Below are 21963 nucleotides of genomic sequence, written 5' to 3'. Positions count from 1 at the left end.
TGACAAGACTCAATCCATGGATACATGAGCAGGAAAAGTAGGAAAGCAAAAGCATGAAAGCGACTTTACAGAATAGCCAGAAGATGCACTGTAAGATGGAGCATTGGGAACAAGAGGCGCTTGTTTACCAGGTTTTCACCTTCTTGGTAGGATTTCCCTTTTTTTGTGACCATGATGCCTGTTTCCAGGTTTTCACCAATGGCACTTTTCTTAATTTTCCATTTTTTTGTATTTTCTCTTCTTCTTTTTTCTTCTTTTTTTTTTTTTTTTTTTTGAATTTTTGAGATTTTATCTAATTTTAAGATTTTTTTTAGGACATTTAGATATGTACAGAGAGCTTGCTGAGATCAAATCAACTATAAAACCGCTTCAGGTGGAGAGTGTTGATATGCTCTTTAAGCACTTCTCCTTTGGTTGTGGAAAGCTGATAGGCGCTAGATCCATATACTGCAGTAATGATGTAAGGACCTAGCCAGTTTGGTTCAAACTTTCCCTTTTGCATTCGTTGTTGTTGATTCTTAGGGTTCTCTCTTAGAACAAGGTCACCCAGTTGGAAGTCACGTGGCCTGATCCTCCGATTGTAGCTTCATGCCATTCTTTGTTGATATGCTCGTAAATGATCACATGCCACTTGTCATCTAGTAACACAAGTTCTTGAATCTGAGCTATTTGGTAGTCATCATCAGTGATAAGACCTTTCATAGAGATTCTCAACATAAGAATCTCAACCTCTATTAGAAGCACATCATCCGCCCCATGCACCAACACAAATGGAGTCATACCTATTGGAGTTCTAATGCTTGTCCTATATGCCCACAGGGCTGGGTTGATCTGGAGATGCCAATCTCTCCCTGATTTACTAACTATGTGATGAAGAATTTTAAGGATCGCCTTATTGAATGCCTTAGCTTGGCCATTACCCTGGGGCTAATAAATGGAAGACCAATGTTGTGTAATCTTGAATTTCTTGCACAGTTCCTTGAGGTCTTTATTCTTGAACTGTCCTCCATTATTAGTAATGATTGAGGATGGTACACCATATCTACAGATGATGTAGTTTGTGATAAAAAGCACTACAATTTTTCCATTAGCAATTATGAGAGGGACTGCCTCTACCCATTTCGTGAAACAATCTGTAGCCATTATAATGAACTTATGTCCATTGGAAGATGTTGGGTGAATCTGCCCCACCAAGTCAAAGGCCCATTGTTGAAATGGCCATGTTGTAGTAGATGGAATCAACTCTCTGGCTAGAGTGTGAATGAGATTCCTATGTAGTTGACACTACTTGCAAGACCTAGCATACTTAATAGCTTCTTGCTCCATTTTAGGCCAGTAATAACCAACACGAAGGAGTTTGCGAGCTAGTGTCAGGCCATTGGAATGAGATCTGCAAATGCCTTTGTGAACATTATTTAGTGTGTGTTTGTACTCGTCAGGTTCTAAACACCTAAGGAGTGTTCTGTCGAGACCTCTCCTATACATATCGTCAGTAATAATGACATAATTTGAAGTGTTACAAATTAGGTAACATTTCTCATTCCAGGTCAGACCGTATGGAATGGTTTGATTATGAAGGTAGGAATAGATGTGATGGTAGCGGGATGATTCTTGTCCTATAATAGAACAAATCATCTTGGAATCAGGTGTGTCATAGGCTGGGTAGTGTAACGCTTCACCAAGAACTCATGTCAGAGATCATTTTCTGGCATTTGTAGCAGGGAGGGCAGAGTGGCCGTGGCATCAACCACTTTATTATCTGTGCGTGGAACTTGTTGGAAGGTGATGTGTGCAAAATACTTCATCAAATCATCAACCATGCATTTTTAAGGAATCAGTTTCTCATCCTTTGATACACATCATTTACTTGGTTGATAACAAGCTGAGAGTCACCAAAGATGTCTAACTAATCTACTCTCCATTCAGCTACAAGTTTCATACCATTGATCAAAGCTTCATATTCAGCAATGTTATTTGTACAAGGAAATAGAATCTTGTATGCTTTAGGAAATGAGTATCTCTGTGGTGTAATGAAGAGTAATCCAGCACCTGATCCTTGTTGTGTAAAGGACCCATCAAAGAACATAACCCATGTATGGTGAGTGAGTGTTAGAATTGACTCATCTAGGAAATCAATATTTATTGGTAGAAGACTCTATATGGGTGCCTCGGCCAGCTGGTCTGCAATTGTGTATCCCTTTATAACTTTGTGTTCAACATATTGGATGTCAAACTCACTTAGTATCATGACCCATTTAGCTAATATTCCTATGAGAGCTGCCTTACTGAGCAAGTACTTTAATGGATCTATTTTAGCCACAAGCCATGTAGTGTGGGCAAGCATGTAGTGTCTCAACTTCTAGGAAGCAAAGACAACTGCCAAGCAAGCTTTCTCAATAATGTTGTAGTTTTTTTCATAAGAGACCAATGTTTAACTCAAGTAATAAATAGCTCTTTCTTTGTTGTCATTTTCTTCCTGAGCCAATAGGATTTCCAAAGATGTTTCAATGGCTGAAATGTATAAAAGCAAAGGCTTCCCATGCATAGGAGGCATCAGGATTGGTGGATTGACAAGATATTGGTTGATCTGTGTTAAGCTTTGCTCACAATCCTGGCTCCAATTGAATTTCACACCCTTATGTAAGGTCTTTGTGAAGGGTTGTGATTTATCCACCAATTGTGAAATAAACCTGCAAATAGATTGAAGCCTTCCCTGTAGTCCTCTCATCTGACTAATGTTCTGAGGTGGTGGCATGTCCATTATTGCTTGTACTTTTTTTGGATCTACTTCAATTCCTTTTATAGAAACAATATATCCTAACAATTTTCCTGATGTGACACCAAATGCGCATTTCTTAGGATTGAGCCGAAGACTAAATTTACTATCTAGGATGGGACCTAAATCTTGTAGATGAGTATTGCGTTTAGCACTTTTGACCAAGGTATCATCAACGTAGTCCTCCATGGTTCTATGCATCATGTCATGAAAAATTGTAGTAACGGTCCTTTGATATGTGGCACTAGAATTCTTTAAACCAAATGGCATCACATTCCAAAAAAAGGTTCCCCATGCACATGTGAAAGCCTTTTTCTCCTGGTCTTTTGGCACAATTTTTATCTGATTGTATCCAGAAAAACCATCCATTAGTGAGTACATCTCATAGCTAGCTGTCATGTCTATGATCATATTAATATTAGGGAATGAAAAGTCATCTTTAGGACATGCCAAGTTAAGATCACGGAAGTTTGTACAAACTCTAATAGATTTATTGTGCTTGGAAACAGGAACAATATTTGATATCCATTCAACATAATCAATTGCACAGATGAAACCAGCCTTTAGAAGTTTCTCCAATTTGGCTTTGATAAGCAATGCAACATGAGGGTGCATTTTTTGAAGCTTTTGTTTAACTAGTTTGATACCTGGTGCTATGGACAAGTGATGCATGATAAGATTAGGATCCAATCCTGGCATGTTAGAATATGTCCAGGCAAAATTTCTTTTCTTTTCTTTCAAAAAGGCAATAAATTGTTCCTTCTCTTCAGGTGACTGTGACTGTGCAAAATGTATCACATGAGGATGTTCTTTTGTGCCCAGGTTAATTGGCTACATTGGCTCTATTAACACTGATGATCTCTCTTGAAAGTGACTGGGAAGGACATCAACTATCTCATCCGCGGATGCCTCAGAGAGGTTTTCACCCTTGGATACGTCTTTTGTTTTTACTTTTTTGGGATCCGACACTGCCACAATGTAGTTTTCACCATCAAACCTCTTGTATTTTTTCTTTTTAATTATGTGACTAAGATATTTGATGTCAGCCTCAGTCATGTTGATACTCTGCTCATTGGTAGAAGATGTTATAGGTTCGATAATTTTTAGGTAACAGGCAAGAGCATAGTCATTCTAGAACATGGGGACTTCGTTAGATGCATTGGGGTTCCAGTCTATAAGCTCGAGATGTGCGAGTGAGAGAGTAGTGACTGGTTCAATTGCGTTCACAGTATACTCATTAAGTGCATGGACCAGCAATTTGAGACTATGACGACCTCATCTATAGTTGTATTCAAACACCTCAAAGTATGAACATTAGTAATTGATGACTCTAAGACACTGGTTGGATCAAACCCCTATGACCTAACCCTAGACATTTCACCCACTTTGATTCAATTTTCATAGACATGCACTTGGTCAATGTCTTTATTAGTAGTACCTTCTGAAATATTGTCAAACTCATATTCATGAGAATTAGTGATACATGGTGAGAGACTATAGAACTCCCCAAAAGTGATAGGGACATACTCTCCTTCAGCCTTTGGATTCTTACACAAATACTCAATACGGCATGACTGACTAGATTCCCCCTTTTCTGAATGATATTTGAGTTGTTCAGTATTGTCCTCAGAAGAATCACTAGTATCATCCATAGTGCTAACACATGGCACAAAGTTATCTGGCTCAGCAAAGAATTTAGTGAGATCATAAGGAATAGGATGAGGGTAGGAATCCTCATCATCAGATTCTTCCTCTTGAGTATCTGACTCAGATTGTGACTCATTTTTAGATGAACTCTTAGGTACATGTATGAATTTATTAGATCCCAAATGGAAAGGGGCCTTCTTAAACCCTAGGCCAGTTGTGTCATTGTTGCTTCGAGCTATTGCTTTGATAGGATCTATTAGACCATTGTTATTGCACCCAATAGGGCCGGTTCCCTTGTAACCAAAATGCTTCATAAAATTAAGACCAAGTCCATATTTCTTAGGATTGATTTCTCGAGCTTTTTCTATTAGGTCCACTGGAGCTTCTTCTTTATAAAGCCATGTAGAAATGGCTCTATTTTCACTTTCATCTTCTAAGGGAACTATAGCCTTGACAAAAGAGCCATTAAACTTGGTCTGAGGTGTCAGCACAAATGGCTTCTTTGCTTCTAAGGGCCTCCCATAATGTCGAGGGGACTCTGGAAGAGATGTTAATGACAACACTGGTTCCATGTGGTACTCTCATATACTAGTTTCTTTTAGTTTAAATGACTGCTCAATTTGTTTTATCTTATTGGTGTGACAATCGGTAGATTCACGGTTAGCATGGATGAAAGAATCAACAACTTTGAGCATATTGCAACTGTAGCTAGTAGTGGTAGGAATAGTAATTTTAGAGCCATGAAATGGGAATTTAATGCATTGGTGATATGTGGATGGCACAGTTTGCATCTCATTTATCCATGGTCATCCCAACAAAATGTTGTAGGCTAAGGGAATGTCAAGCACCTGACAAGTGACATCCCTTTTGACAGGACCGACGCGAATTGGTAAAGTCACAAGACCTAGTGACTTTCGTTCTACATCATATGCTTTAATAGTGATCTTTCATTGAGGATCAACAAAGTCTTCAAAATAATCCAATTGTCTGAGTAGAGCAACAGAGACAATATTTAGGCCAATGCCATTGTCAATGAGTACCCGACGAACACGTGTCTGGTGGATCATAACCTCAATGTGTAAAGGCTGATTGTGTGGGTGATTTAGCAAGTTTTCATCCTCCTCAGAGAAGGTCATAAGATGAGGTGAGGTCAGGTGACCTACCATGGATTGAAATCGCTCAAGATCAAGATCTTGAGGAACATTTGCCTCAGTGAGGGCTTTGTCCAGAATTTTCCTGTGAGCAGGCGAGATTTTAAGCAACTCAAAGATGGAAATCTAAGCATTAGTTCATTTTAATTAATCAAGAACACTATAACTGGTTGCAGTCAAGTTCGTTGTGTGTTTTGCACCTTTACGAGATGGACCAGCAAGGGCTTTGTCTTTATTTTGTTCAAGATTTGAAGTAGGGGGTGCAGGGCCTTTGAGCACCAACTTTGCATGAGATCGAGTAAGAGCATTGGCATAGTGTTGCGAAGATGCATTATCCATCTTATTGGAAGTAGGGCCTCTCAAGACAAATGGTGTCTTGAGTTTGTCATTATCTTGCTTGTCCTTTATGGTAATAACATCGTAGTATTCAGAATCTACAGGTTCAACCATGTGAATGAAATTGTTATCATTGGAATACGTATAGTTGACCTTATTGTAGGGTTCTAGTTTTGAAGTCTCTCCTTTTTCATAAGCTGGGAAAGGCTCTTTGAACACCTTGTGGTCTGATTTTTTGTTATTTCCATCTACCACAAGTTCACCAGCATCAATCATGTCCTAGACTTTATGATGCAAGTTTATACAGTTGTTGGTTTTGTGTCCCTTGTTTTGGTGGTACTCACAAAATGAGGTCTCATTCCACCATGGTGGATGTGTTTGTGGATCATAGGGATGAGGGTTATCCATTGGTGAGATAAGCTTGTGTTGTAGCAATGTTTTGTAAACCACATCCAAAGGTTCTCCCAAAGGCGTATACTCTCGCTTGGGTCGTGTTGCCCATGAGTTTCTTGGTTTTTTTCCAGATGTCTTATTGTCAAGAGGAGGCTTCTCAGCATTTTTGGCTACTTTGAGGCAATCTGTGAGATTAAATGCTGCTTTAGCAGGTTTGGGTGTGACATTATCAACAACCCCATCATGTACAATTTCTTGGTTCTTGTTGACATGTCTAGTTTTATCCCTGTTGGAAGTGGAACCTTGTTTTGTGTCTCTCTAAAGAGTGAGCTCACCTTTCTTGACCATAAATTCTTTGATATGGATAGCCTGTGTAATCATGTCTTCAAAGGTACATGGACCTTGTAGTTGGACTCTATACCCAAAATCAGGTAAGAGGTTATCAGTGAAAATGTTGTGCTTCTCTGTTTCTGGGATTTTACAAGAATACTTAGTGTATAGTTGTCTCCACCATTGGAGGAAAGTGAGAAAAGGCTTACCAACCTTCTATTTAAGGTTGCATAGATTTTGAATATTTATAGGATGTTGAATGTTATGAGAATATTAATGAACAAATGAATTAGCAATTTCATCAAACATATTGATACCAAGAGGTAATGTGAGAACCACTCCAAAGCCTAACCACCTAGGTTTCTAGGGAATAAACACATGAGGTATGTTTGATTGTGTATAAACTCCATAGGCAAAGCACCAAATTCTCGCAAGTGATCTTGGGGATCAGTAGTACCCAAGTACTTGTCATATCTAGGTAGTTTTACGCCTCATGGGAAAGACGACATGTTTATACTTTTGTCAAATGGGAATGAACAAAGAGCATCCAATGTGTATGTCTTTGTGGGTTTCTCTTTCTCTTGCATCATCTGAGCCATTTGGTCTTGCATGATTTTCAATTTTTTTTGGAGTTTGGAAGTCTCAGTTTCTTGTTTAGTTTTGACAATAGTTTCTACATTGAAATGAGAAGGTAACTTCGCTCCCTCTTGGGCAAGTTTGAGAAAGTATTTTTCTTTCTCTTCGTTGATTAGGATTCCCATGACCTTCTAAAATTTTTTGTCTCTTTGAAATTTTGCTATGTGTTCAGGGAGGATTTCCACTTCTTCATGTTCCTCATCAGTGTCATATTCTTTCTCTTTCTCTTTGTCATCCCTAGGTGGTTCTTGATATCGACTATGACTACCATGTGCAGGTTCACGATTAGTCATTATAGGAACGTGTTGAGTTTCTGTATGTTGTGTTTCAAAAGGGTCTGTGGAGAAAGGATCATACATTATATTTGGGAATGCAGGACCTCTACCTATCTCAGTATCCTCTTGGTAAAAAGGGTTCCTAATTTGTTGCAAATTGGAAAATGTTTGTTGAACTTGAGATGATCTGGCAGGTGAGGAAGACTGTGAAGATGCCTCACTAGCCAAATTGGATACAAATTTCATAATGAAAGGTAAGCAACCTCTGCCACAATTATGACCCCTAGCACGACCACATCTAAGGTTATTGAGATGAAACATGTTGCTGCTTCTGGTTGTGACAATCATAGACAAGGACAAGAAGCTAGAACTTGGACAAGGACTACACTAAGACTAAGTCTCAAAAAGGACAAGATAATAGTAAGAATGTTGTTCACTAAGGCACAAATAGTCTGATTTAAAGGCTAGAACAGCCAGAGATTATGACCAATGCGACACAAAGTTTGACAAGCATTAAGACAAAGACCAAAAAAATTACTTATGAGATGAGACTAGTCAAGGTATATGACACAAGTCTTTAGCTAAGAGAAGTGTTGCTATTTCAGGACTATTTTCAAATAGAGAGTGATAAACAGATGTAGGAAAGAATAGCGTGCAGGCCATAGATAGTTAAAACAGACCCAAATTGGCAATGCTGATACAAAGTCTCATGCGGAAAACCTTTACGGTCACGTGAAGAAGTTTTACGGGCCACGCGAAGAAGTTTCTGTCTTGCATGAAGGTCAGTGATAGTAGTTTAATTTCATGTGAAGAAGTTCATAGGATCATGTGAAGATGAACAAAAAAAATTTAATTTTGTGCGAGAAGAAAATGATTTCACGTGAGGAGAATATGATTTAATGCAAGACCAAAATCATTTCGCGCGAGAAGGTAGACTAGTTTTACAAATACAACTGATTTTGACAAATTTAGATCATTCCAATAACCAGGTAAATAAATAGGTACGTAGAATAGCAAGCAAGTGATTTCAAGCACGTCTGAAAATAATGAGCAAGGGAAAAAACAACCTTGCCCATGAACAATCAAATGACTTAGTTTGTGCTAATCCCTAGGAGAGCTATTTGTGTACATTTTCAAAAGGTTTTGCAATCACACATTCATCCCTAGAAAATAAAAGTTGGCCTCTCTAAATTTTTTAGTAATGGTTTGACTCTACAACTTTTATGACTCACAGGGGTGAACTCCAATCCAAGTGCACCGAGGTTTTGACACAGTTCGAGAACTTAATCTTCAAGAACTACTGAGGAGATATAAAAAATCACAATGAACCACACCCATGGAGATTTCTTCCACAAGGACATTTATATAGTGGTTGTCACTACCATGGAAAAAATGGCTATTACCGCTCAAGGTTCCGTCATCATAGTTTTCCCTGTAGAGGGATTGTCTACTACAGTTAACCCTCTCTAAAGGTGACCGACTCACAATAGTGTACCACAAGGGGACTTAGCTTCTAGATTCAAGGTTTTGACACCTTTTCACCTTTAGCCCAATCAAAGTAGATAGATTAATCCGACACGCTAAACTAAGATTATCTCTTAAAGATCTATGATATCATCTCCCAGTGATCTATCAACCTCTCTGGAGAAAGGATGCCTTAATCAACAAGTTGAAGATTCATCTATCTGCGAGATGCTCAAAGTATCCTCCCCACCTACAAGGAATCCATCTTAGAGAGGAGTTTCACTAGGAACCCACTCCCTATAGATTCATGAGTAGTGTTCATGGGGGCTTAATTACTATGTGTGTAGAGATGTACACAAGTACACAACTCAGAAACTAGTGAGTTCTAGAAAGCACAAAAGGGTTTCCTTGTGGAGCCTTTAACACTTCTATCCTATAGACCCCTCCCCTTTAACGTGGTGTTGATCTTGCAACCACAGGGTGGAACAAGGGGCCGGCGAATTAGCGAGTCCAATAACCCAAGATAGCTAATTAGATCTATCACTAAAAAATAAGCCTGCTAGATGAAACTAATAGAGATCACAACCTAGTATCAAATTATGCATGTGTTGTAAAATGAGAACATGAAAGGAAATACACACACAAGCTTGACACAAGAGATGTTCGTTTTAGCTCCAAATGAAATGTTATTAGTCAAAGAGAATTACCTGGTAATCCTCGCAACGTGCTTAGTAGATATTTTACCTTTTTTTAGAAACTTTATCATGCTTTTCCAATTGTCCTACAAACGGTTGCTATGCTATTCCAAAAAAAATCAAAAAACACAAGAAAACTAGAAATAGTGAGCAGTTAGCAGAAAAGCCAGAAAACACAAAAATCAATGCAAAAATAGGCTCTGTCAGCAAAATCTCACTTGAAATTCTTGACAGTTCGCGCGAAGAAGTTTTATGACCTGGGAAAAATTATATTTGGCTCGTGTGAAGAAATAGGTTCCGTGCGAAGTTTCGCACGACCAAGAACTGTCTTGTGCAATGCGGAAAGAATCTTCACACAAAGATTCTAGATCCTCGCATGAAAATAAACAATCTCACGTGAAGATTCTCGAATCTGTACGAAACAGTATGGATGAAGAATAAAAAATGATTTAAAAAATACAGAAAGAGGCCAAAAAAATTGATTTTCAGGCCCCATGGTGGGCGCCAGAAATGTATGCGTGAAAATGTGGCCTATGCTAACACACACACTTCAACACGGTCATTATATGCAGATTCATCTCAGAATGAAAATTGGATTGCTCATCTGAAAATTTGCTGACAAAGCAACCTGTTGCCTTCTATCTAAAGGGAATTGCTTCTTAGATATCCTCATATTTGAGGTGTTAAGCAACCAGACCCTCTAAGAATGAAGGATTTGAAAGAAAATGTGACTAATCTATATAAGAATACAAATTGATCTAGAATGGAGTATGCACATTTAATCTAAGAACATGTAAAAGAAAGCTATGCTAAAATGTATGCATATTAAATCTATATGAGAATTGAACTAGATAATGAATATGAAAGTAGGGAGCTCAAATGAATGCACAATCCAGTAGTGATTTGATGCAAATTCTCATTCAACCTCTTCCAAAATGAAGAGATGAGGGTCTCTTAAATAGACTTTCCTGGAATCCATCAACAGTTGAGATCGATTTCAATCAATGGTTAGGATTAAAGGTGAAGTTCAGTCATAAAGGGAGATTCCCCAAATTAAAGGGAGTTAACTGATTTAATTTGAGTAGAAAAAGGAGTTAACTGATTTAATTTGAGTAGAATAAGGAGTTAACTGATTTAATTCCTTTTTTATCAATAGTGAACTAGAAATTTCCCTTTCTGAACTAAAGAGAGATTTTGTTGAGATATTTAATTTAATAAAATGAATAATGCTCTCATAATTACCTTTTCTATTTAATTAAATAATCCTTTAATTATAGAGACACTTTTCTTATTTAATTAAATAACTTCATTTAATTAATTAGGAATGGCTTCCCATTTAATTAAATAATTTCATTTAATTAATTAGAAGTAAGTTCTCCATTTAATTAAATAATTTTGTTTAATTAATTAGAAATAGCTTTCCCATTTAATTAAATAATTACATTTAATTAATCAAGATAGGCATATTTATTAAATTAAATAAATTTAATTCCATAGTACATTAGCCTTAGGAGATAATTTAATTTAATAAAGTATAAATACTTTAAATTAAATTATAATTAAATCAAGTAGGTTTAATGCAACTAATATGAGTAAATACTATCAGAATTAAATAATGAGCATGATGAATGCAGATCAGGGTTTTTTGCATCTGACAATTAAGTCAAGTAGCGAGTAGTAGAATGAGAATTGCCTATTAGAATAGGACTTAGAATTGATCAGAAATAGACCAAAATTTGTATCATGGCAATGAGCCAATTTTGGGGTATTACATTGATGAGTTCCACAAGATTAGACAAAGGAACATGTTAGTGGACTAGTACGAGATTAGATTATTTCATCTTAGGTAGTACTCATGCTATAATCATGATGAGATACTCCTTATTCAATTTTATCTGAGGCCTTAAGGATGCCCTTATTGGAGAGGTTTAGATGCATCAACCTAGGATTCTTATTCTTGCTCCAAAGAAGGAACAATTTGCAAAGACTACTTTGGCTAGTGGGTTCAATGGTAAATCAAGTTCTCAAAACCATAGTGTTGGGACTTTAGGACAAGAAGCACAATTTAATCAACCCTCTAGAAAGGGCTAAGCCCAATCAACACCCTCACAAGGTGGTAGAAAATGTAATGAGTAATGATGCCATCATTTTATTCAAAAAGATGGACAAAGTTTAGGTACCAAAGGAGGGAAGGTACAAGACTAGTGTTGTGGTCAAAAGTCTAGCAATGTAGTGCACCATATTCTAGTTGAACTCTAGTAAGGGTAGTGTACCATATTCTAGTGATACCTAGGGTGGACATGGACCCAATTCTAGCTTTGCAGGAGATTGTTACTCTTGTGGCCAACTTGGTCATAAAGTAGTGAATTTTCCTATCAAACCTTCTTTGAGGCTTGGTAGAGGTACAACTAGACCAAAGCCTACTATGGGAGATGCAAGAAGGAGCCAACAAGTCTTTGTAGTGGTTGAAAACCATCAAGCTGAGCATCAAGGTACCATAGTCAAGGCTACAAGTACATTGTATGGTATTTCATCTTCAGTGTTATTTGACTCAAGTGCATTAGATTCTTTCATTTCACTATCTCTAATTCAGTGATGTGGAGTAGTGACAACATATCAGGTCGATAGGTGGCAAGATCAGTTAGCCACATGATCCAAAGTGATTGTAGATTGAACTTGGGTACCTTCACCACCACAATGGATCTTCATATCCTACTATTAGGATTGTATGACATTATGTTGGGCATGGATTGGTTAGTTTCCCATCAGGAAAATATAGATAACATAAGTCAGTACAATGTGTTGATGACACAAGTAGGAGAGTGGAAAATTTAGGGGTCCAGAGACTAGTCTCACTTTAGATGATCTTAGCTAATCAATTGAAGTGGAGTATGTAAAAGGGATGACAGATGTTCATTGTTTTTTTAAGTAATCTTGAGGAGGTTGAGAGTCATATGGTGACACTTGATGGTCAGCCACTCCTTCATGAGCATGCATATGTGTTTCCTGATGAGATACTAGGTATGCCACCATAGCATGACATTGATTTTTGGATTGATCTCATACCAAGAGTGGAGCCAATTTCATGAGCTCCTTATCACATGACTACTCAGGAGTTGAGTGAACTTACATTCCAGTTGGAGGTATTGTTTGTTAGGGGCCATATTCATCCTAGTGTATCCCCATGGGGTGTATTAGTCATCTTTGTGAAGAAGAAAAATGGAACATTGCGCTTATGCATTGACTACCAACAGTTGAATAAGGTGATAGTGAAGAACTAGTATCCTTTGTCAAGGATAGATGACTTGTTCAATTAGATGAAGGGAGTGTGAGTGTTCTCAAAGATTGATGTTAAGTTGGGATACCATTAGCTTCATATTCAAGAGGCCAATATTCATCAGACAACTTTTAATACATGATATGGGCATTATGAGTTCATGGTTGTACCCTTTGGGTTAACCAATGTTCCATCAGTGTTCATGAGTCTGATAAATGAAGTATTTCACACATACCTCAATTGGTGTGTCATTATTTTCTTGGATGACATATTGATCTATTCTAGGATTGTTGAGGAACATGAGCTTCATTTATGCTAGCTATTGCAGTGCCTGAGAGATCAGCTGTTGTATGGAAACTTCAATAAATATGAATTCTTCCTATTAGAGGTGAAGTATTTGGGGCATATCATCATTGGTGATGGTATTATTGTGGATTCAAAGAAAATATGAGCTATCATGGATTGATTGCTACCCACTAATTTTTTGAAGCTCCTATTTTCATGGGATTGGTGGGTTATTATCATCACTTCGTGAAGGATTTTTCATGAGTAGTTCATCCCATCACTTCTCTTCAACAAAAAGGGAAGAAGTATGTGTGATAAGACCAATGTGAGGTAGCATTCATTGCTCTTAAGGGGTGTTTGACTAGTGTACCAATCCTTGTAGTGCCTAATCCTATAGGTGATTTTATGATTTGCACAAATGCTTCATTGGAAGGTGTGGGTGTGATGTTGATGCAAGATGGTCAAATGATTTCCTATGAGTCTAGAAAACTCAAGGACCATGATCTCAAATACCCCACTCATGATTTGGAACTTGTAGTCATGGTGTATGCTCTTGTTCATTGGAGGCATTTCCTATTAGCACATAGGTTTGAGTTACATAGAGATCATAGAAACTTGCAGTATATCCTTACTCAGCCAAACCTAAATGCATGACAATGACACATGATAGAGTTCCTATGTGAATATGGCTTTGGTGTTCACTACATTAAAGGGAAAGAGAATATTGTCACAGATGCCTTGACTAGGAGATGACATAAGATATCAGTTTTGTCATTGGGAGCAGATCTGCAAAGTTGTATCTTGGAGACTTTACCTAGTGACACATCATATCAAGAGGTGAGGGCAAAGATCAAATCTATATGTATCCTTAAGGGGAGGTTTTCAGGTTATTTTCTCAAGTATAATGGATTTTTGGGTCACTTGGGACACATCCATGTACCCATGACAAGTAATCTTCATACCTTGGTTTTGTTGGAACCACATGGTGCATTATATTATACACATCCTGATGTAAAGAAGATGCATGCTGATCTTAAATAGTTTTTGGGTAGGAATGAGGTGCAATGTTGCTGATTTTTTTGCTTGGTGTCTTAAGTGCTAGAGAATGAATATAGAGCATCAACATCTAGTGGGTCTTTTGTAGCTACATACCATTCTAGAGTGGAAGCGGGATACCATATCTATCAATTTCATCATAGGGTTTCCTATCTCATCATGATGACATGATTGTATCATGGTGATAGTGGACAAGTTGTCAAAGGTATCACATTTCTTACCCATGAGGACATCCTACATGACTTCTTCTATAGCATATTTTTTCTTGAAGGATATTGTTTGATTGGATTGGATTTCTTGTCAAACTATTTCAAATAGAGATCTAATGTTTACTTCAGCACTGTGGATGTCTATCCAACATGCTTTGGCTACATAGCTCAATTTTAGTTTGGCCTATCACCTAGAGACTGATGGTCAGACCAAGAGAGTGAACCAAGTTCTAGAAAATATGCTTCACATGTATGTGATGGATAAGCAGGTGAAGTTGGAGGATTATTTATATCTTGTTGAGTTTGAATACAACAACAGGTATCATAGTTCTCTTAGCATGTCACATTTTTTAGGCCTTTTATGGTAGATTGTGTCTTACCCCTTTGAGTATGGATTGTTTGGAGAATTGTGTACTTTTAGGTCCCAAGATGCTTTAGGATATGGAGTAGCTAGTTTTTCATATTACAGAGCATTTTGTTACTACTCAAGATAGAAAAAATAAGTATTTAGATGCCCATAGGCTGGATCGCCACTTTTATTTTGATGATAGGTTGTTTTTGAGAGTGCATCTAAGGAAGAAATCCATCTATTATGGGAAATGCTCTAAGTTGGTGCCATGTAATTTTGGATCATTTCAGATCCTCGAGATGATCGATCCTATTGCTTATCGACTAGCATTTCCACCTAACCTATTGTGCATCCATGATGGCTTCCATGTTTCTATTTTGAGACAGTATATTTTCAATGTGACCCATGTTCTTGATTGGGATTCTTTATAGGTGGAGGATGGATTGCTTTTTTTGGAGACCATTTACATCATTCAGCATTAGAGTCTAACCTTAAAAGGTCAAGACATAAAGTAGGTAAGGGTCCAATAGGACCTTAGCAATGAGACCTCTTCTACTTGGGAGGATGCTTCACAATTGAGAGATTTGTACCCCTATCTTTTTACAAGCTTCTAGAAGTAAGATTATGCCTAGTGGGGGAGGATGTAGTGCCTCTCGTGTTTGCAATCTGTACCTTGTTTATTTTGATCTAAGAGATACTTGTTACTCATGCTATGTTTTACATTTTGGATGACCTAAGGGTTGGATGTTATACTTTGATTTTAGTATCATAGATGTTAGATTAATATGTTGTCCAATTTATCATATTTTCATGATTATGCCATTTTGAGATGATAGTATGTGTTATGATCATATATAGTTATCTAGTATTTGGACATATCTATCATTGTGTTAGATGTAGATTTAATGCTATGGTAAATTACTTCATTCTTGCTTTGTTATGCTTTATGCAAATGTGACTGATGTAAATGGATTATTTTAGTGTATTTGAATAAATGGTTAAATTAGCTATTTAATACATTTATTTCTTTAGTTATGTCGTTATATGCAATTTCACTTGATCATGTATTTTAGTATCAAGATTCATATCCCTAGCAGTTGCACATAGAGTCAGTGATTTAGTTGTTCATATTTAACCAATATTGTCCCTATATGGTCAATGTATCTTATTTAAGTGTTTAATTTAAACCTTTCAATGATTTGATTAAATCCAAGCTCATTTTTATTATGTGATTAGACTTATGAATGTGTCTATGCATTTAGAGGAAAGCATTGTCCCGAAACTTGTTAAGGAAATTTCTGTGATTTTTTGGGCTTTATTTTTTTTTTTTTAAATTTCTAGTAGCCTTGTCATAGATAAATTCTAATTACTTGGAATAGCCTATTTTTATTTGGGAAGATTTGGGATTTAACTAGGTTTTTTTATTATTTACTCTAATCAATTATTCACTCAAAAAGTGAATAAGCATTGTCCCAAAACTTGTTAAGGAAATTTCTATGATTTTTTGGGCTTTATTTTTTATTGATTTTAATTTCTGGTAGCCTTGTCATAGACAAATTCGAATTACTTGGAATGGCCTATTTTTATTTGGGAAGATTTGGGATTTAACTAGGTTTTTTTATTATTTACTCTAATCAATTATTCACTCAAAAAGTGAATAAGTATCCAAAGAGGAAATTAATTCCTCATTTCTCACTTTTGGAAATTAGATTTTTGATAGCTTTTTCTAAAATCCTCTTCTAGAGGATTGTGTTTTTGTTCATTGTGAGAGCTATGGGCATGGGATCTATGTGAGATTGGCTTCATTAGATCTAGCTCAGGGAGACCTTACTTTGCCATGACTTTTGGCAATTTCCATAGGTTATTTATTTTATCCCATTGTTTTCCATTTTAGCACTTTTGGTCATCAGGTAGGGCTCTCCCATTTTTGCATTTTAGCTCGATTTGTATGCCACCCAATTTTCTTGGGTTTCTTAGCATGATGATGGTCATGGACTTGGATTATCTAGAGGATATTAGTCAGACCATTACTACACTTTTATGTTGCATTAGGATGCATGTTATATCCATACTCCTAAGTTTGTTATCGATTGAGAGTGATTTGGTATGTGTTCTCATCCATCCCTGGTTTTATGATCTTAGTGATGATGGTACACTACACATGAGCATGTGTGCATGCATTTGTTGGGTGACTTGTAAGTCCTGATGTCCCATTTGTATTATGATGGAGTTATGTTCAATTGGGTTTGGGTTGGGAATATGCATGCCTAGAGGCACTCATCATGTAATGAGCATGGGTATGTAGGGTAAGATAGTGGAGGGGCTTCTCTCATAACCCATGTGGTGTTCCCAATGAGATGTACATGTAGAAGTTTCTAATAAGTGATAACTTAATTAATTCATAGAAAATTAAATAAGATAATAAACTTATGGTCAGCCTCCCAAGGGTGGTGTCAAGGGGAATGGTTATTTATTATTACAACACATAGCCCCTTGAGGGTGTACCGAGGGGAATGGTTGTTCTTATCTTTATAGCTTGGGTGATTCTAAGTTACCAACTCTCCACTAGTGTCCCTACATAGTTACCTATTGAGTGTCTAAGAAAGACCTCTAGTACTTGCATTGTCTCATTATCTTGGTTTTGGTAATCTTACTGTCTAGCATGATTGTTAGCCATGGATATTTTCTTTATGTGTATTTATAGTTGGATCATTATCTCCATCAGCATGATGGGAGTGGACCTATGGTTTTCAAGTGGTTGGGAGGCATAGCTACCTATACCATTGCTGGGGACCAATATATAGAGATGGTGTATTATTCTAATGCAACTAGTGTGCTTAATGTTTCACTTTGTATATTTGAGATTCTAAAGTATGCGTCCTTGTGATTTATGCTTTCATTTGAATGGATGGATATCATGTTTTGATGATGTTAGTTTATTTGATGCATTTCTGTGTTTTGATTAGTTGGAATATTTATTGCTTTAATTATTAGCATGTTATATTTCCTTGTTCTTATGATGTTATTACACTTTAGTAGTGATGCCTCATAAAATAGCTCTAACTATCTAGCTGGCAATTTGTGATGTTATGTGTGAGGGATGGCTAGGACCTTCAAGGTCTTATGATACTATTATAGTTGATAGGAACCACACATGGTTTTGTTATGTTCATTCATTGGGATGTTTCTTTTAGTACATTTCCTTCACTACTATGTTTCAGATGGTTAGATGCAATTTCCATCTTACATTTATTGTGTTTGAGTATCTATGTCTCAATTTATGGATCTAATACTCCCAAGTGTAGAGGACATGTGGTTTCATATCTTTCCTTCTTTATTTCCATGATTTGATAGATCTAAGATTTTAAGTTCTATTGTTGTCTTTGGATTTCATTTTTTGTTTATGCATGACATTTTGGTAGTGGGGTGGAAGCACAAACCTGTGTCACCTTTGGTGATATCAAAAGGGGTTTCGACCAGAATAGTTTCAGCATAGCCTTTTTGGTTGTACATACGTGGCATCTTCCCATGTGGATGTGGTATGTACCATTTCAACTAGAAGGGTTCCAATCAAAACCATTTTGGCTGAAACACTGAGTTTTATAAAAGTGCCAAAAAATCCTTTGCGGCACTCATTTTGACTGTTACAATTTCCAACTTCTCAGAGAGCTGTCTAGGTGTTTTGGCCATAATAGGTTAGTGGGTTTTTTTCTCCATTTTTAAAATTTTTTTAATGTGTTTTTTTATTAGTAAATATTAATGGTACTTAAATTAATTTTTTTTTACGTATTTTATGAGTGAAATATTTAGATTTGTTAACTTTTTAAAATATTTAAATTATTTTTTAGATTTGTTAGTAAATTATTTAAAACATAAGCAAGAATGTAGTCAAACATCAGGTAAAAATGTAGAAAAACATTAGTTAAAAATGTAGAAAAACATTAAGTAAAAATATTTTTAAATTAGTTTAAAAATGTAGAAAAATAGTAGGTAAAAATGTAGAAAAACATTAGTTAAAAATGTAGAAAAACATTAGGTAAAAATGTAAAAAAAATTAGTTAAATAATGTAGAAAAACATTAGGTAAAAATGTTAAAAAACATTAGTAAAAAAATGCAAGAAAACATTAGGTAAAAATGTAGACAAACATTAGGTAGAATGTACATTTATATGAAACTTAGAAACACTTTTACTTTTATATGAAATTTAAAAAAATTGTTTAACATTGTAGTTAAATCAAAATCTAATTTAGCTTTTTTTTTTTATCACATATATATGTGTACACTTAGTTATAATTTAATCAAGAATTTATACTATTTTTATCACATATACATGTACATGTACGAATATTTATTTTTCACATTTGCATGAGCATGTTAAAATACATTAGATATGGTCTCTAAGATAATTTGTTTTAAAATGCATACATTACATGATTGAATAACACCATACATTTAATGTTATGTATTTATATGTACATATATTTCAAATTAAATTTAACTTTTAATTATTTTAATTTATGCACTTTTATGTTTATGTGTGTGTGTGTGTATGCATGTGTAAATCTCTAGATATTTATCAATCTTGTAGCTTCACACTTATATCCTCATACATTATATACATATATACATTATGGCATCTGGTTTTGGGGATCGTGGTCCTACATCCTCAGGGGATGCTAGTGTCCACAGAGGGGGTTAGAGTGCTAAGTTTGGCACAGCACGCAAATCGAAATCCTCCACTATGGATAGAGAGTGGTTATTTAGAGATACACTTGTGAGATTATAGTGTGCTATAGAGGTTTTGGACACCTCACTTTCCTCTTCTACCACCCTCCCTAATAGGGAGAAGATAATAGTGATGCGAGAGGAGTTGTTCCATATGATTCAGACCATTGAATCATACAACCCTTTTGATGATATTAGCATTGAGACATTTTATTCTTCTCTATCTCACAGTGTCACTAGCATTGTGAAGTATAGATAGGTTGACAATGAGGTTTACACTACCATGGTGAAGACAATATTTCCATTTTATAGAGATAGAGCTAGAGTTAGAGGCTACTTTGCGACGAAGTGTACTGATGAGCTCATCACACCATTCATGTATCCTTGCTGGTTGGCCACTCATCATAGATGGCCATAGAAGGATGAGTTCCCTCTATATTTTTGCAAACAATTGTTTACAGAATTTTATTTACACTACAATGTTGACTACATAGATTATCCAAGGCATGTTGGGTAGGGTTTGGGGAGACTTTTAGATAGATTTAGACCCGTAGACACTCCTATTCTTGTTAACAAATGGGAAATGGTGGGTCCAAACCTTTTACCTATGCTGAGAGGTCTACAGATGGTTGTTGCAGGCCAAAGTGTTCTTGATGACACAATCAAGACACAAATTTATTCAAGCATCACCATTGTCACCACACAGTTGCATAAGATTTCTTCTGATCGGTGTGGTAGATATATGTTACTGTCTTGAGGTACCATTCCCATAGCTACATCATCTAGCACACCTATTGATGATGCATATGGAGTAGTGGACATACCTTCTCCACTAGAGGTTTTTGTAGTCTCAAAGGTGGATGCATTGTAGTGCTTGGGATCATGTTTAGCATCTGATCTTTTGGATTCATATCGAGCATTATCTACAGTCATAGGGATTCTACTTCATGACATCAACTCTTAGATTAGTCATATTTTTTCATGTACAATAGGATCAGAGGGTTCACAAAGGTAGTGGGACATTCTTGCACCTTCTACTTCTCCTGTTGCTACAAAGGCCAAGGCTACAACACCAACCCCAGCTACTCAGGGCCCTACAGCAACCACCTACTCAAGATTTCATGGCTATATAGCTTGATCTATTTACCTCCATGCTTTTAGATCAGGTCCACACTATCGACTTGGACACTGATAGTGTTTTTTCATTGCATGATTTAGATATCAGTCAGATCGACAGAGCATTACATGATGCTACGGTAAATATCTCTATATGTTTAAATTTATTTTAATTATGGTAAATAATATGTCTACATATTTAAATTTATATGTATTTGTACATTTGTGTATGTGTTATAGGGTCTGAGTGATAGTATATTATGTTTTGTTGATTTATAGACACCAACAGATCCTATACATCTTGAGTCTCAGGTATGTTACAATTTAAATATATATTTGATTTATATACATGTATCTTGATATAATTTGTCTATGCATAATTTGGTCCACTATCATTTGACATAGGGTTCAGACGTAGCTGATAGACCCCTTTGGGAACATCTAGGATCAGGAGGAGGATGTAGCTAATTAGATCACATGGACTTTTCTTTTATGTACACATGTTATTTTGGAGATATTTAATATAGTATTTTGGATTTACATGTTTATATAGACACTTTGATGTTTTATATGTTATTTCCAAATACATGTTTATATGGACACTTTGATGTTTTATATGTTATTTCTAGATACATGTTTATATGGACACTTTGATGTTTTATATGTTATTTCCAAATACATGTTTATATGGACACTCTGATGGTTTATATGTTATTTCTAGATACATGTTTATATGGAGACTTTGATGTTTTATTAATGTTATTTCCAGACATTTGATACATGATATTTTTATACATTTGATATGGGTACATTATTCTCAAGATATATGTACATGTATGTTATTGATCTTTTAATGTACACCTATATGTTATTGATTGTTTAATGTATTAATCTTTTGTGTTTATGTATGTGTTATTCATGTTTCTATATATGTTATACATCTCAATGCCTTATATTCATGTTTTCAATATTCAAGTTTACATGTATATGTTATTCATCTTAATGTCTTAAGCTAAGTGTAATTAACTATATTTAATGACATGTCTTAAGGGGAGATCCTAAATTATACATAAGAATGTAGATTAATGTATATTTTATTTCATAGATGTATGTATATATGTTCATGTTAAATATAGACATGTATGTTTTCAATAATCATGTTTATGTATATGTTGTTATTTTTAATGCCTTAAAATCTAAGTATATAATTAACTATATTTAATGGCATGTCTTATGGGGAGA

Source organism: Cupressus sempervirens, chromosome 4 (genome assembly GCF_028749045.1).
Source record: "Cupressus sempervirens isolate cs-2001-9-10 chromosome 4, ASM2874904v1, whole genome shotgun sequence".
Lineage (NCBI taxonomy): Eukaryota > Viridiplantae > Streptophyta > Pinopsida > Cupressales > Cupressaceae > Cupressus > Cupressus sempervirens.
This window is presented reverse-complemented; position numbering follows the sequence as displayed.